Here is a 6,175-nt window from a genome sequence, read left to right as displayed (position 1 = left end):
ACCACCAAATTATGAGTATTATGATTAATAATTATGTTTAACAGAGCATTTACACTGTATTTCTAAAAAAAAAAAATGCAGATAGATTACACTTCCCTTATTAGGAGGCTTGGTGGTCCAGTGATTAAAGAAAGGGGCTTATTACCAGGAGGTTCACCCCAAAGTCTCTGTAAGTCGCTTTGATAAAAGCGTCTGATAAATGACTAAATAATATTAATAATAATTAGAATTCAATTTGTACAAAAAGTGGAAAACAGCAAAGTCCATGAGCAGCACAGAGCGCTCTCCATTTTATTTTATCTGCAGTTCTCTTTGAGAAATCAGCAACAACGCGCTGCAGGAGATGCGTTGCTAAGTGACCAGCTGAAGGGTAGGCTCGCCCAGACCTGTGCTTATCTGGAGGTCCCGATTGGCTGGGGGGGGATGCTGCACAGAACTCAGAAAGCGGCTGTGCTAGAGCTTGGGGCGACTGCACTCAATGCCATGCACACACAAACGGCCTCAGAAAATATATTTACAAGGAGGAAAGCATCTGCTCTGCAGGAACTACTACTACGGAACCCTTTAACTGAGTCGCTAGGAGGCCAAAACAACAGAACAGTAGGTCAGTTTAGGGGATGTGGATCCCAAAACATTATGTAGAGTACTATGTAGAGTAGCAGTTTCCTGGAGCGGGACATTCCTCTTAGTGGGACTAGCGCTTGTCATTTTGTGTGGCAAACTTTTATTTTTAGCTTTGTTTTGTTAGTCTTTATTAAATGTGACACTAGGCCTTACCATTGTTGGTTCTCTAGTGTCATCACCTATATTGAAAATTAAATCTGCGTGACTGGGTGGCATGTCAACACCAATGCTCTGTGTCTGTCTCAGTGTTTTCTGGTGACTACCCACATACATAACACATCTCCTGTTACCTATAAGTTAGATTGTATCTAATATTTTGACATACAGTGTCTGTATTACTGTGCTACAGGCAATAACTGTAATTGAGTGCTTTAGCTAAGCCAGTAACACTTTTATTATGTATGTTTTGTAACTTGTGTAATCTTTGATTAAAAAATGTTAAAAATAAATATACTGTATATGACAAAACATGCTGAATTCATAATCTGTTTCTTTGTAACCTAAAATATAATAAATCATGTGACAAAACAAGTTCTTTCCACAGCTGCAAATGTAATTGTGTTTAGTGGTCCCTGAAAACCACATGGTTGCACTTATTTGAGGAGAACATATGGTGCATTTGAGAAAACAGATCATAGGAGGGTCTGACGATTGCTGCTCCATACCAAGATGGACACAGGCTCTGAGAAAGCTTTCTTCAAAAAACATGTATTTTTTATTTATAGTATAATTTTAGCGTATATAAAAATTCACTAGAATTCTGTCAAAATACTATTCTTTAATATATAAGGACTTCAAGTCACTGCCTTTAATATTTAAAGGTTGTATATCATCAGATAGCAAAATAACATAGGAGATTTGATAAGATTGTTTCTCTCCGAAAAATTTTGCTAGCATTTCTGTATACAACATGCATGTGAGTATATATTTTACAAGATAAACCATGTCACTTTTATTGTGACAAAAGAATTGTATTATTTTAGAAGTCTGGGATGGCAGATTTATTATTTGAGCATCTTGGGTATGTGAACAGTGGAATAATGTTGGGTATGTAACAGTATAATAATGTATTAAAAAAATATGAAAACTCATATAGTGATGATTATTTTTAATATGCAGACTATAGTGACAGAGTAATCACATGATATAGTTTACATTGGTTATTGTTAAATCTTATTTTCTCACCCTTGGATTTTTGTTTTTTCCCTTTCCAAACAATTTGTCTTCATTTTCTAACACATTGTCAGCTATTATAATCACCTCTTCAGTGTGTTAAAAAAAAAAGCGTTAATATTTGAACATATCTTTTTTTTCAAGATTTTAACTTAAATCTTATATTTTTTTCCCCAGATTTATAAATGCTGTGAAAATAAATATATTTTTAAATGTGTACATTCAGATATAATTTATAAATTATTAATTAATTTATAATTTATAAATCTAGTTATAATCGAGTTAGATTAATTTAGATGTATTCATTTTCACATCCGTGCGATATTAGCAATTTCCCTGCAAATGTTTTGAATTGCGAATTGACTTACAAATATATGTACTATGTTTGCGATGCAAGCAGCGTTGCATAAAAGTTGCAAACATTTAGAAAATATTTGAATACCTGGCCCATAAATATTAAAAACAGGTTTGAACAAAAATAATAGTTTTTTTTTTTTTTTATCACCTACAGTATTTCTAATATAAATTGATAGAAACAGAGGCTAAAAATAGCTTTGTATCTGTCACAAAAACAGGGGTGTGCAAATACTCTAAAGATATTCATTAAAATGGCCCATGGCAGTTATTAAGTACCAATCAAAAAAAAAAGAAATTTGACAATGATTTAATGTGGAACCTATTGTGATCAAACCAACAGACAGTTTGTCATTTCTAAAAGCATCAAGGCAAATATTTACATGAATCTTGACATAAATAGTTAGTAATTTGTATCCAATGTTGACAGTTATAGTCGACAAGCATCCACTGAACAAAATACAAGTGTTTTGTCAAGTACACAAAATCAGATTGCTGTAGTGCTAAGAACAAGTATTTATCATCCCCAAAATGCATGCAAATATGTCTCATCCTTTTTAATTTATCTGGAAAAGTTTATGCTGTCAAACTCATAATTCAAATGGTCACTTGAGAACAGAATAGCAAAGCTATTAGATAATGTATAAAGTGGAATAACTAGGTTACAAATCGTGTAATTCTGACAGACTGCAACTTCAGAGACCACTTCTAGTATAGTACAGCTACAGACTTGTAAGATGTCTGGATGAAATGTGGCACTCAGCCAGGTGCTGTGTTAGGGAAAAAAAATCAATCATTTCCCCAAACCTTAGCGTGTCATTCCTCATTAATGGTCAGCATTTTGAGTACATTTTTAAAAAGCTAAAAGGTCATGAAATGAGATTATCAGGCTATGGCTAACAATAATTCCCAAACAAGCTGAAAGTGAAGTACTGCTGTTAAGACTTTGTTTTGGAGGATTTAACTATTCCAAATGATTGAAACGGTTTATGGCTCTTTGTGATGCTGTGCTTCATTTTGCGATAACTAACTTTTTTGAAAAATAAATGGTATTGATCGTGGATGAGTAGCTCCCCCTAGAACTACAGGGCTTTTAGTGGGAATTAGCTGCACTGTGGTGCGCAGGATTAGTCATGCAATCATGGAAGTGTAGGTTTGTGTCCTGGCTGTGCTAATTGACGTTATCACTGCAGAGTCACCTCACAGTATTTTGTGTGTTCCACAAAAATAAACACTGTATTGTTCTACTATAAAAAGACAAAATGGGTTTGTTTAATACATCTATTAAAATGAAAATTTGAAGCTATTTCCCTTTGCTATAAAGTTCTGAGTGTTTTATTATAAATTGGACCATTTCATATAAAACTAACCACCCTTGTTACACTATTTACCTGAACTAATATTCCACAAGATAGCCAGATGTAAAGGGAGTGACCCACGTCACTTTATTTAGGTATGTTTGTTGTGGTATATTCACATTTGATTTCATGTTAGTTAGTTAGATTTATTTTATCACTTTTTATGAGCATGTTTAATTTTGGCACATTACTTGTTGTAGATTGTGGCACATTGATGCTCTTCTGTTCTCAGCCCCCCACAGGTGCTAATTGAATAATTTGAAGAAACTGAGCAATATGTGACATTAATTGAGTTTTAATTCCCATTTCAATTGGGGAACCTCAGCTTTGTTCTCGTTCTGGTTCTAATCTCGCCATAAAATCCTGTTGCTAGAGTAAATGAACATTGTCACCAGATCTCAATACATATTGCTTTAAATGTCCTACGTTAGTTTTCCTAACCTAATCTTATATTGTTTATATGGTTGTGGCGGGTCTTGACGGAGTGTCCGTCAGATTAAAAACATCCGGTGGAGATGGCTCGGGGCGACTTGTCATGCGCTTGTCATGTGTGGCACCTTTTATTTGTAGTTTTTGTACTGTGTTTTATTTTTTATTTTAAAATACTTCCAGTACAAATGCATTCTGAACACAGTTCTATCTCTAATTAGAAAACAATTGTGACCAGCCAATCAGCTTCTTGATCTAGCGGGCTTCTATTTTGCATAGATGCCCGCTGGAACGTTTAAGTGAAGTGCCCCCTTAGTAATGTTCATTTCTATTTCTCTGTTGGCCTTTTTAACTTGCGTTTGAAGCTCTGTGTGCTCTTTCTGTGTACTTTGTTTTTGGTCCCTTTAAAACGCTCTGTTAAGTGCTTTTTTTACTGAATTAATTTTGAAAACTATTTTGGCAATTTTGTTTTAGATTTAGATTTGTCTACTTTTGGGGTGTAATTGTTTTAAGCCTCTAGTACTCCATTTTTTAAAACAGCCATCCTTTTTCTGTGGATGTTTTCTCTATTTTACTCCAATCTACTTCTGTTAGTCTCTGTGTCATACCTTCATAGTTTGCCTTTCTAAAATTGTAAACCTTAGCTTTAGTCATTACTTTTTGCATTTTAAAAAGCACTTCAAATGAGGTCTGAGTTTGCCAGTGGCTCTCTGACCTCTGTTTTAGTTATTCTGTCTACGTTATTTGAAAAGACCAAATCAAGATATGCCTCCTCTCTAGTTGGTGCCTTGACAAATTGTGTTAGGAAACAGTCATTTGTCATTTCCACCATTTCAATTTCATCCGTCGTGCTACCCACCGGGTTTTCCCATTTTATATGCGGGAAGTTGAAATCCCCCATTAGTATGACTTCTCCTTTGCTACATGCATTTCTAATGTCATTGTATACAGATTATTTTGCTCGCCGTCTGAATCTGGCTGTCTATAGCATGCTCCTATTATTATGCCCTTTGAATTTGTGTCCGTTGTTCTGACCCATATTGATTCGGCTTTGTTTTCTTTGTCTAGATTTAACACCTGGGCTTCAAGACTGTTTCTTATGTATAGCGCTACCCCTCTACCTCTTCTGTCCTGCCTGTCTTTCCTATATAGAGTATTCGATCTTTGGACACCACAGAAAGTCTTAAGTATCCCTTGAAATGGCTATCAATATGCTACTTAATGTGTACATAAAGTAATGCTGAACAAGTTTTTGTGACGTTACGTATCTTTTTCTTTAGAATCATCCCAAGTCCTGGGTGGCTACAGTACCTCTAGATACTTCTCAAATCACACAACTCATTTCTATAACTTAGTTTATTGAAAATCACCTAAAGTTTCAAAGATAGCTTTATTTGAAAATCTATAGATACTTGTTTTTTACGTCCTTCTTACATTCGATTACAATGTTGATGTTGGTGTATAGTCATTGGTACACAGGATATAAATGAGTATGTGTAACACGAGTGTTTAAAATGTATATTTTTTTTTATTTAGGCATGAGGATTGCACAGCACTTCACATGCAAGTAAAACATAATAATATGTGAGCACGGGGAATTGCACTTTATTAATTCATGTGCAGTTGTACCGAGACTCCGATTGAATATATGATTATCAATCGAGTCTTGGTACAGCTGCAGAAAAGCTGCATGTTTTCACTCACTCGGGGTTGTGTGTTCAGTGAGTGGAGAACGGGATTGGAGACGGAGGTAATTGTAATAATAATAATAATAATAGTTAAAATAGAAGCTCACCATGTTTTTTCTGTATAGTCTGTTTTGTTTGTCTTTTTCTTTTGTCTACGAGTGCTGTGTCCTGTGTCTTGTTTGTCTTACAACCTTTTATTTTCTGTATGTCTGTGCATTGTTAAATGCTGAGCGAGACCATTCGCTCAGCTTCACCAAACTCCACCTCTGTTGTTGATTTCCTGGTTCCTGGGTTTCTGGTCTGATGTCACCCACTGCAGCCGTCTTTGTGACAGTCCCATTCAGGTTTTCATTTTTTCCACTCCAGTACTCCAGTTACATATCTTGGGAAATGAATAGATGGCCATAACAAAACTAAAATTGTCTTCAATATTGCATGTTACATGATCACTAAGTGTGTGGTACAAGTCGCTGTTATATGTTTATGTGATAGCAGCGTTTCATTTAAATTAAACACATTGATATAAAAACACAAAAATACAAAGTCACT

The sequence above is a fragment of the Polyodon spathula genome, chromosome 9 (genome assembly GCF_017654505.1).
Source record: "Polyodon spathula isolate WHYD16114869_AA chromosome 9, ASM1765450v1, whole genome shotgun sequence".
Taxonomy (NCBI): domain Eukaryota; kingdom Metazoa; phylum Chordata; class Actinopteri; order Acipenseriformes; family Polyodontidae; genus Polyodon; species Polyodon spathula.
Note: the sequence above shows the minus strand (reverse complement) of the source record.